The sequence below is a fragment of the Protomyctophum bolini genome (assembly GCF_963924005.1).
Source record: "Protomyctophum bolini genome assembly, chromosome: 21".
NCBI lineage: Eukaryota > Metazoa > Chordata > Actinopteri > Myctophiformes > Myctophidae > Protomyctophum > Protomyctophum bolini.
This window is the reverse complement of record NC_137882.1, coordinates 22,530,855-22,543,718: the sequence shown is the minus strand read 5'-3', so window position 1 is coordinate 22,543,718 and position 12,864 is coordinate 22,530,855.

The window sequence follows — 12,864 nt, the reverse complement described above, 5'->3', positions numbered from 1 at the left end:
AGTTTTTAGTTTTTAGGGACTTTGAGTTGCTGTGGTAAAACTGCCTGTTGCGGAGAGAGATGCAGACCACATTGATTGGTATGAACCCAAGTTGCTTGTATTCAAACAATTTATAACAGAGGCAGATGCCTGGTTAGAGACTAATAAAGCTCATGCAACACAGCCTTTTCATTCTACACAGCTCGGGCACCTGCATGAAGGCCTAAGCTTGGAATTTGGGGACCGTGAGTCTGTAGCATCTAGAAGAAGCCAAAGGAGCGCAACATCCAGCAGAGCCAGTGCACGTGAACGGATAATGGCAGTAGCAGAACGTGCTGCCCTATTAGTCTTGATGATAAATATGCTCTGGACTTGGAGTTGCAGTTGTTTCTGATCTGGCCGTTGCAACTGCAAAATTAAAGGTGCTGAATGAATTGGAGAAGACTTCATCTCACACCTCTAAAAGGGCACCACCGCAAGCACAACAAACTTTGGACCATTTCAGTCCTCTGACATTGAACCAAACGGATGTTGGAGAGGCTGCGTCTGATGTTTATGAACTACTAGGCGCTAGACCACGCCCACCTGCAGATCAGCATCCAGACCTCAGATGTGGTGGTGCTGAGGCTGCGCAGCAGCCGGACCCCAGGCGTAGTGTGGGGCGGCATCCAGACCTCAGACGGGGTGGTGCTGAGGCTGCGCAGCATCCTGACCCCAGGCGTGATGGTGTGGGGTGGCACCTAGATCTCAGCTCTCTAAAAACTAACACCACAAGTGTACAGGTTTGAAGAAAATATAATATTGAGAGGAAATAGCCTACCTCCTTCAACAGTCACTGAAACACTGACTTGTCATTGTCACTGTCAGGTTTCTTGGGGGAAACAGCAGGCAATTAATTAAGGCATACAGGGGTTCCTGATGGGAAATAAACTACAAATAAATCAAATCAGCCTATGCCTATGCCTATGGACGGTGACGGTGTTGTGGGGGTCCTTGAAATGAGAATCACTGTCCTACTCTGTACTACTACTCCACACTCCAGTCCAGATGGTGGCGGTAATACACATCCGTCCCGAAAGAATAAGAGGCATAAGAAAAAAGACCCGGAAGTTATTTGCTGCAGCTGTTGCTACTGGCTCCGTCTTATGAGCTAATTTAGTACTTCCTGTCTGAGAGCTAGCTAATTTAAGACATCCGGTTGCCTTCAGAATAAGATAAGGTTATTTAATTCGTTAATTAAATAATTATTACATTACATTATTAGTATTATTATTACATTACAGTTATTGTAAAGACACACATTATGTTTCTGTGTAAAAATAAGTAATTAAATAACATAAAAAAGTTATCTAAATGGATAAATGCTATTCACTGGAGTGCATGGACTTTATAAAGTGGACACTGGACAAAAGACGGCTCCGCGAGGCAACTATCTGGACACACCCACGCGTTCGGGAAGATGTCCTCTACCACCCCACAGTCTCCGCTAAGCGGGAGAGGTGTAAAATTCACAGCAGCAGAGCTTCTACTGGGGTCAATGCAAAAAAATGTACCGTTTCCGGACCCAGAATGGACACTGGACAAAAGACGGCTCCGCGAGGCAACTATCTGGACATACCCACGCGTCCGGGGAGATGTCCTCTACCACCCCACAGTCTCCGCTAAGCGGGAGAGGTGTAAAATTCACAGCTGGAGCCCTTCTACTGGGGTCAATGCAAAAAAAATACCGTTTCCGGACCCAGAATGGACACTGGACAAAAGACGGCTCCGCGAGGCAACTATCTGGACATACCCACGCGTCCGGGGAGATGTCCTCTACCACTCCACAGTCTCCGCTAAGCGGGAGAGGTGTAAAATTCACAGCTGGAGCCCTTCTACTGGGGTCAATGCAAAAAAAATACCGTTTCCGGACCCAGAATGGACACTGGACAAAAGACGGCTCCGCGAGGCAACTATCTGGACATACCCACGCGTCCGGGGAGATGTCCTCTACCACCCCACAGTCTCCGCTAAGCGGGAGAGGTGTAAAATTCACAGCAGCAGAGCTTCTACTGGAGTCAATGCAAAAAAAATACCGTTTCCGGACCCAGAATGGACACTGGACAAAAGACGGCTCCGCGAGGCAACTATCTGGACATACCCACGCGTCCGGGGAGATGTCCTCTACCACCCCACAGTCTCCGCTAAGCGGGAGAGGTGTAAAATTCACAGCTGGAGCCCTTCTACTGGGGTCAATGCAAAAAAAATACCGTTTCCGGACCCAGAATGGACACTGGACAAAAGACGGCTCCGCGAGGCAACTATCTGGACATACCCACGCGTCCGGGGAGATGTCCTCTACCACCCCACAGTCTCCGCTAAGCGGGAGAGGTGTAAAATTCACAGCTGGAGCCCTTCTACTGGGGTCAATGCAAAAGAAATACCGTTTCCGGACCCAGAATGGACACTGGACAAAAGACGGCTCCGCGAGGCAACTATCTGGACATACCCACGCGTCCGGGGAGATGTCCTCTACCACCCCACAGTCTCCGCTAAGCGGGAGAGGTGTAAAATTCACAGCTGGAGCCCTTCTACTGGGGTCAATGCAAAAAAAATACCGTTTCCGGACCCAGAATGGACACTGGACAAAAGACGGCTCCGCGAGGCAACTATCTGGACATACCCACGCGTCCGGGGAGATGTCCTCTACCACCCCACAGTCTCCGCTAAGCGGGAGAGGTGTAAAATTCACAGCAGCAGAGCTTCTACTGGAGTCAATGCAAAAAAAATACCGTTTCCGGACCCAGAATGGACACTGGACAAAAGACGGCTCCGCGAGGCAACTATCTGGACATACCCACGCGTCCGGGGAGATGTCCTCTACCACCCCACAGTCTCCGCTAAGCGGGAGAGGTGTAAAATTCACAGCTGGAGCCCTTCTACTGGGGTCAATGCAAAAAAAATACCGTTTCCGGACCCAGAATGGACACTGGACAAAAGACGGCTCCGCGAGGCAACTATCTGGACATACCCACGCGTCCGGGGAGATGTCCTCTACCACCCCACAGTCTCCGCTAAGCGGGAGAGGTGTAAAATTCACAGCTGGAGCCCTTCTTATATTGGTAACAGCCTACACATAGAGGATGTGGATGGAATTAGTGAATGTCCAGTTATTGGCAATGCCTTGACCACAGATACGAAACAGAGTAATGATGAAGCTGACAAGATTGCTTTAGAGATTCTACAAATTAACACATCTGCTACACCCATGAAAATGCGTGTGAACAGAAGGTGTGCCAAACATCCACTAGATGCTAATGAATGGGTCATGCCAAGTAAAAGGGCTGTCTATTGCATTTGCCAAGCGCCAAATGACCGAAATAAAGCTATGATTGCATGTGACCTCTGTGGAGCCTGGTTTCATATGGACTGTCTGGGAGTTTCACCTAGTCGAGACTTTGACAAACTCAATTATGCGTGTTTATCCACTACTTGCAATCATGAGCCATTGACACAGGGGATTTTATATACTGAAAAGAATAGCAGTGTTCATGTGCAGCCTATAAAGCCTGAAAAGAATAGCAGTGTTCATGTGCAGGAAGACAGCACTAGTGTAGATGAATCACATTTAAATCAAACCAGCAGTGTTCATGTGCCTATAAAGCCAGTTGTTGTGCACCACGCATTTCATGAGAGCACTGTACATAATCATTCTGTACAGACTCTGAGTCTAGATGCTGTAGAAATAGATCACTCGTATAGCACTGTACAGAATCAGTCTGTACAGACTCTGAGTCTAGATGCTGTAGAAATAGATCACTCGTATAGCACTGTACAGACTCTGAGTCTAGATGCTGTAGAAATAGATCACTCGTATAGCACTGTACATCAGTCTGTACAGACTCTGAGTCTAGATGATGGTACTGTTCAGAGTGTCATGGGACTATCTAGTGCTACATTAGGACCCTTCAAACACAGTGCCATTGAACCTACTACCTTTACTTTGAAGTCTTCAGAATGGGACACTGTAAACTCCTTAAGAGTCAAAGGAAATAAATATTTTAAGATGTATGAATGGCAAGAGCTGTTTGCCAGCAAAGTCAAGGAATCGAATCCATACTGTATAATCCGTTTTGTTAATCACTACTTTTCTACCGCTGTCGTTAGAAAATCAAACAAGCCATGTCTGACAATCATTGGCGCCTGTCGGCATACTTCATGTGAGATGACCTTTAAAATACATCTCTATTCATTCGAAGACGGCATATTTCATATAGCTTACACTGGCAACATACATCACACAAAGGACAAATTGAGAGGTAGATATATTAGAAGCACAGAGCGTGCAAACTTGGGTAGAAAAATGAAGAACCGATTTGCACATAATGCTTACATTGAGGCAGTGAACAATGCAGACCCAAGGTCTTTAATAGCTGGAAATCGTAGTGGAGTTGGCAAAGACACTTCTTTGTACAGGCAGGTCAAATATGAACAGCGGAAACTAGGATGGAAGGATAACAGTGAGATCAAAGCCGGAAACGGTACATTTTTTTGCATTGACCACAGTAGAAGCTCTGCTGCTGTGAATTTTACACCTCTCCCGCTTAGCGGAGACTGGGGTGTGGTACAGGACATCTCCCTGAACACGTGGGTATGTCCAGATAGTTGCCTCGCGGAGCCGTCTTTTGTCCAGTGTCCATTCTGGGTCCGGAAACGGTATTTTTTTTGCATTGACCCCAGTAGAAGGGCTCCAGCTGTGAATTTTACACCTCTCCCGCTTAGCGGAGACTGTGGGGTGGTAGAGGACATCTCCCCGGACGCGTGGGTATGTCCAGATAGTTGCCTCGCGGAGCCGTCTTTTGTCCAGTGTCCATTCTGGGTCCGGAAACGGTATTTTTTTTTGCATTGACCACAGTAGAAGCTCTGCTGCTGTGAATTTTACACCTCTCCCGCTTAGCGGAGAGTGGGGTGTGGTAGAGGACATCTCCCCGGACGCGTGGGTATGTCCAGATAGTTGCCTCGCGGAGCCGTCTTTTGTCCAGTGTCCATTTTATGAAGTCCATGCACTCCAGTGAATAGCATTTATCCATTTAGATAACTTTATTATTATTATTATTATTATTTAATTACTTGTTTTTACACAGAAACATAATGTGTGTCTTATAGCATCATTTAAATGCTTAATTTGTAGTTTTAATGTGCAAATTAATTTTTTTTCCAATACTCTAGAGATACTCTTATTTTGAAGAGATCGTCCACCGGAAGCCTTAAATTAGCTCACTAGATTAGCTCACTAGACAGTGCCGTTGCTACTGCTAGCTGCTCGTCCGTCCTATTAACAAACAAAACACACTGTCTGGCTGTAAAATAAGAGGAGGCATCAACGTGTACTCTTAACCGTTCATTACGGTCATCGTCATCATCGTTAAGTGCGCCTTAATGACCACTGAAACAGAAGACAGAAGACACAATACCATGTCGTTTATGTCGCGCTACGCCGACGTTCTGGACGTCACGCTGAGAAATGCGTTGTCAGAGACCAGGACACTTTATGAGAGTTTGGTGGAAGAGCTCCAGGCAGAAAGGTGTTCAGTCAAGAAGGAAAACGAGGTTCTCAGGTCCAAATACTACCGTCTGAAGAAGCAACGATGCATTGACACTGCGTCTCAATGTGGTGAGTTGAATTAGCTTGTAGCTAACTAGAGTCAGCCATGCTATTATGTTTCATAACTTGTTTAAAACAGACAGACATTTTTGTCTAGACATGCAGGTTTATTACGAACATTAAATTGAATAATAATAAATGTTGTCTGTCAAATTATAATTGGTACAATTACCTAAACTGCTAGCTTTGCTTAGCTGCTAGCGTAGCTCTTTCTTTAGCAGCAATGTCTCAAGCGGTCTCAAGGCAGTGAAAAACTGAAAATGGCGGCACAAGCTGTAGAAATTACGGATTTAAACAGTTGTTTCACATCAGAATATAGTTTTACCACCCTGTTTTACTACTGGTATCTGTTGGCTTGATTGACTGAACACTTCATTAACAGTTTCCATTGGGGTCCTTAATGTTATGATGAATTGAAAATGGTGGACCCTATTGTAAACAAGTATAATGCTTTATGGTGTTAACAGTTTTGTATTGAGTTGTGCTTGAAATGTACTGTAATTCTCCAAACTGTTAATAAATAAATCAATCAATCCTTCATACTCAATACATCAAAACATTTAAATGACATACAAATATAATATACAGTCAGAGGCGGAAAGTTCTTATAACGGCAGGGGGTTCAAGCACCCCCCCCCCCCCCCAGCGGTGGAAAAAAAACGAGTTTTGTTTTTTCGAACAAAAGCCACCTTATTAGCATTTGAATGCGGCATGCGCGGCGGCCCAACACCTATCTTGTAACCCCTCGTAAAGGTATGTCACTTGTGACTACGTGTATGACAACATGACCACTGGGGAGGGGACATTTCAGTGGACAGTCAGTGGGTGCATAATTTACTGCAGTGCATATAGATATATTTTGCCAAAATGCAGTGGGTTCAGTCGCGCCTTTGCCAAAATGCCAGGGGGTTCAATCGCGCCTCTGAACCCACGGAGTTTCCGCCACTGTATACAGTACAAGGCTTCAATCAATCAATCAATCAATCAATCAGACTTTATTGTCACAACACATTACAAGTAAAATGGGTGAAATTCTGGTTGTGCAGGCAGTAGGCACTCATTGCAGTTACGGGGATAGAGACAACAATCAGAGCTACACAGCTGCAGCCATATTTCGATGCTGCCCTCAGCTTTCTTGCATCAGAAAAAAAGAAAAGAAGGCGGTTGTGTGTAAGACATGTGTGTCCATGAGAACAGTTCGGTTGAAAGTTCATTTCCCATGTGTTTGTGTAAGTGTGTTCCCGAGCATATCTCCCGAAGGTCATGTCACGTTGCCTCATTGTCCTGCGTTATCATGGCGGGTTCAGTGGAGACGAACATGGCCCAGACGAAGACACAACAGGTGTCAGGGAGGGTGGGGGTTGGGGTGGGGGGGGGGGAGAGGGGACAGAGGATCTTTTCTTGCGCTGTCTCTTCTTGTGGAGATTGTCAATTGGGGGGCGGGGGGGGGGGGGGGGGGGAATCCAGATTCATGTTTAGAGCGAGGGATAGCAATATGGCTATTTCTCCTCTATGTCCGTTATGGCTCTCTGTCAGTCATGGCTCTCAGGGCGCTGACCTCTTCCAAGATAGTGTCCATCTTCTGATGCATCTCTCCAAGTGCCCTGCCCAGCTCGCCATGGCAGGCAGCATAGGGGCTCCGTTCAGCGTTGCCATTTTTCCAATTCTTCGGTACACAAGACCAATGCACAGCCCAATCAGCAGAAATCTTGTCACCATAAATCCAAATAATGCCTCTTCTACGCTGATAGTCGGGGGAAGATCCATCAGGGTATTGAGCAGGCTCTCCAGAACCCAATTTACATGAATAAAAAAAGTTGTCACGTACAGAGACCAGCACACTAATTCCATGATTAGTTCCATGTTTTGATAACATTAAGGCTTGTCCTGTTGTCCGGGACAAGTAATACATCTTTCTGGTGTTGGACCGGTGACTCTTGTTTTCACTTTTTCTATGATGCTCCTAGCAGACAACAATATTGTCTGGAATTATTGTCTGGCTTTCCTAATAATCACCTTTCCAATATTGTGAATAGCCCTAGAATAGAATGTCTGTGATTTTACATACGTTTCATGTATTCCAAATACACCGCCATAGATCAGTCCTATCCGTGCCCGGTTAGCAGACTGACCACGTCGGCATTTCAACTTGCAGGTGTAGCCACTGCGTGTGTGTACTCACCCAGTAATTAATTAATTCCTAAGACTTGGAGTCAGATAGTTCTCTAGTTTCATATCCATTTGAAAGTTCTGGCAGAATTGTAAAAATGTAAAATACTTTTCCAAGAGGAAAAGTTGGACTGAAAATATGAAAACTTCCTTTGGGAACAGTCAATGTTTGGGAAGCACAAACGTATGGGGCACACAATTGACAGGTGTGTGGTGATTGGTGTGGCGTAATTGATCTTCTTGGTGTTTCCTTAATGAATTTTTGATATATTCAGTCCTGCATTCATTCCGGGCCCCTCGCCGGAGAGAATGTCGTCCGTGGTACATCTCTAATTTTAAACCTGATGTACTTCCACTTTAGTTCTTTGTACCTTCTACCAGAGGGCAGAAGTAAACTCTTCATTTAAAACATGGGTAACATCACTGACAATTTTTGGAGCGAACCAAACTGCTATTTTTGAAAAGGTCAGCTCCATATATGGAGATCTAAGGGTTTGAGGTCAGATCATCAGATGTAGAGTTGCTGGCCAATATTGATGACATCAGGGATCTCCATATATGGGCATTCCATATAGTAGACTCTATGAGTAGACCATAAATGGAGGCGTGGGGTGGGTGACGGACTGACGGGAAATGCACGTTTTCATAGTAAATGCAACCTGTGGTCGCAGTGCCATCCCATGAGCTATGTAGAGTTAGTTGGTGTATTAACATTTAAAATTAATAAATATTCCTAAAATCAGACGGATGGAAATCTAGAAACCATGTTTGTGGTGTTCGGGTTAGAAGCCATTGAAAATATAAAATATTTTTCTAAGACCACATAATATAAAGTACTTTGAGGGTCCCTTAAGTAGCTACACAAAGCCACAAAGCGTCATCATCCACAACTGTGGGTATTACGCGTTCTGATGACGTCACCAGATAAACATCAGTTGCACTGGCATGCGCAAAGGATTCTGGGAGATTGAGGCCCAATGCATTCCAATGGCGTCGGTGGTGTGCAGCGGGAGCGTTCCTCCTCCACTCTGTGTTGATCGCCACTTTGGATTATTTTCCAAAACTACGACGTGGCTGTAGAGTGGCTCTATACAAGGTAAACATTTTGAAACACCTTGAAAACGATGAAAGGTAGACTAGGATTGTTTCTTGCTAATGAGCAAAATAAAAACATTTTGGAATTAGAATCGTTTCAGGCTATTATTATTGTGTAAGTACGAGGCATGACAATGAAATTAAATGTATTTTTATGTTTTGTTGTCACTGAAGTTTTGTGGCTGCAGCAGGGGTGAACGACAAATTTCCCTTGTGGGCAATAAAGTTTACCTTGATTTATTAAAAAAAATCCATGGAGAGCTGCCAGCTAACTATATACAGTATATATAATACAGACACACATACACATTTTGTTTTCGTTACTGTACAATTACAATTGCTTTCCCAATAAATTCATATATTGACCCACATTTTATGTGAATATTAATATGAAACTGTTCTGTATAAAATCGTCACTATAATCCTTCATAATGTTGATGTCTCAACTGGCTGACAATTATATACCACAAATACAAACAACATCATAGCCTACTATGTTTGTGATTAGTGCTGTGGCTTCTCCTGCATGCTTGTCCTCCCAAAAGCTCTGTGATGTGTGTTGGGCTTGAAAAATACCATGGTTGTGCTTGTGTAAGTGATAACTAGGGTTGTGTCGATTAGGCCTGCAACAACTAATCAATTGAAATGGAGAATAAGATTGGTTACTAAATTCATTAGAACTAAGTGAGGAAATAGCCAGCACACAAATAATTTACTGGAGGTGCTCCGATCTATCGGCCACCGATCGGTGATCAGACGATATTCACTCCAAGTGACTTGATCAGTGATCGGCAATTTACCCGATCTGGAGAAACCAATCTTTTATACAAAAGTGGTATAAAAGTTTACAATGTCTATTATATAGTATAATATATATATTATATAGTATAATATTGTTTAGCATCTTTGTGTCAGGCCTAAACATTCTCCCTTTCCTCCCCACACACGCAGGAACTGTTTTAACGTGGGTTTTGACATTTTGGAAATATTACAATTTCCCCTTAATGTCTGATCGGAGCACCTTTAGAATGTACTTTTTACATTGTTTTTATTTTAATACCTGTAATCCTGTATACAATTTACAATTTAGGCATTTAGCAGACGCTCTTAATCCAGAGCGACTTACATTAAGCAAGAACAAAAAAGCATGGGAATACATCACATAAAAACATTTATCATGAAACATGCGTAAGCTAAGAAAGTAACAGTGGAATATCTATAATGAAACTATACATATAAGCTATACATCTATACTACTATGCTATACATATGTAGTATGACGTGCTATGACTACATACAATGCACTTATGCTGTCTAGTGTCTACATAACATGCTATAAGTCTGTATCAAATGCTATCTAAGTCTACAGAATTGATATCTAAGGGGGTGGGGTAAGTGCTATGGGCCATGATGGGCCTGTATAGATTGAAAATGTATAGATTGAGTGGTACGATTGAGTTGCTTTAAAGTTTAAATAATTCGATCCTAGCATTTTTATTGTTTTCAATGCTGGTTATACATTCAGCAAAAATAGGTCAACATCAACATGGTGAATTATATTATTGTTTGAAAACAGCAGAGCTACATTAGAGCTTTAATCAGGCCTAATAATTTGAGCCCGACCTGGGGCCTATTTCACGAAGGCTTTAAGCCAGGTCCGTACAGCCAGGGATATTCCGTTCCACTAAACTAAAGCTAAGCGAGGCCGAGAAGGGGCACATTTGTTGAGCCAGGATCATAAAGCCTTGCTAAATGCACATGCACATTTTTCCTCAGTAGACCATGCTGTGGAGTACCTACCTACAGTATTTACTGATCCTTCTACTGGGTGGGGTATTATGGCAGTTGGCATGCTTAATAGTTGCCCCCCCGACGCAAGGTCCATAATCCATATCGGTCCTAGGGTCAATTGTTGGCAAATGTTCTATGGGCCAATAGTTACAATGGTGGGGCACATTTATTTTCATATCAAGTGTTCAATCTGAACATCACATTTGAGAACGTTTAACTAGAAGTTATTTTCACTTGACTCATTAGCCTACGTGTCACAATCCAATATGTATATTTTGTATTATTCACGAAAGTGGTAAAAAAAAGGAGAATTAGGACACATTCGATGCATAACGATAGATACAGATAAGTTAAATTATGCCATTATGTCACTTTATGTCAGTCTCTAATTAAGCAAAGCTTAAGCTTTATCACCTGTTAACGGCTTATATCTTAACCTTTCTCCTCCTAGACTTCCTGCCCCAGGTCCTGGAAGAACAGGCGCATCTTGAAAGGCCAGAGAAGCCAGCAGCAACTAGTGATGACCAGTTCCTCTCTTCACACGGTTCCGAAACTGACAGTGATGAAAGTGAGGATAGTCAGAGCAGTGTAGACAGTGAGGATAGTCAGACCAGCGAAGAAGATTTAAACACACTGAAACCACAAAACAAGCGGTCCACTGAGCTGGAAGCATCGAAACAAACGCCATGCACGAGGGATCCTAGAGTTTGTACAATTTGTAAGAAAATATGTCACAATGCTATGGGTCTGAAGGTGCATATGAAAATACATATATTAGAAAAATCCTACGTTTGTACAGTTTGTGGGAAAGGGTGGTATCGAAAGGGATATCTGACAATACACATGAAGAAAAAACACACAGACAATAAACCCCAGTTAGTCGATAGACCCTTTAGTTGTACAGTTTGTAAAACAAGCTTTAAGGAAAGTGGACCTTTGAAGATGCACATGAATATGCATACTTGTGTTAATGCCTTTATTTGTACAGTCTGTGGGAAAAAATATAAATATAAATCAGGTCTGGAGATGCACATGAGAATACATACAGAAGAGAATACCTTCAGTTGTACAGTTTGTGGAAAGGGTTTTAATCAAAGTAAACATCTGACTACACACATGAGAATACACACAGGCGAGAAACCCTGTGTTTGTACTGTTTGTGACAGAAGCTTTTGTAATAGTAAAAGTCTGAACAGGCACATGATAGTACATACAGGGAATAAATGCTTTAGTTGTATCATTTGTAAGAAAAGATTTTATCAAAGCATAGAGTTGAAGGAACACATGGTGATTCATACGAGTACTCCTCCTAAACCCTATAGCAAATGTGTTGAAACACATGTTGATCATTCATATGCAATGGCATTTCCTTTTGGTTGAAAGCCCCTCCTCCATTATTACTACATTATTAATTATTATTGTCAGGATAATTTAATTTAGTAGTTAGTACTTTTTACATTGGGGACTTTATCCCATATTTGTTTTATTTTTGTTTTAATAGGAAAAACATCTTTAATCATATTAAAGGATAATTTCAGTTTTCAGCCGCACCAAAAAGCATCTCGGCAAATATCAATTAATTTTATTTTATTTATTTATTTAATTGCTGGTGATATTTACTTTTTTTTTTTTATGCCAAAAGTCTATGATTTGAGCAGTACATACTTTTCCTTTTGTCCACCTGGGTGACACGTGCACTCTGAGGGAGTTGATGGGGTTGAAAGTATGTTTTGCCTTTCTATCTGCCTGAGACACAGCAGTTCCATGTAGGGCCAAGCCCGGCTGAGATTAAACCAAATGATGTGTAATGCTACTGACTGACTTGTCAGATAATCCTCACTAGCTACACACAGATGCATCCACGGGCGACTATTGAATCTCGCAATTTGTGTTTGTTACGGCAACACGTTGTGATTAGACCGCATTGTTTGTTGTTAATTAATATATGGAGCACTGACAGAGTATACATTGGCCAAAAGGACCCGTATGTCCCTGCTGTCTTTCTGTATTTAAACCTTTGATATTCTTGTAAATATAAATTTAACTATGTCTAGCAATAAATGGACCATTGTATTGCATTCATTTTGTTTTAAGTCTCTTTGCGTGTTCTGTTCCCTTATGCTCACTGTTATGTTTGTGAATGGATGAAGCATAACTGTACACTGTACATGGTGTCCAAGTGGGAT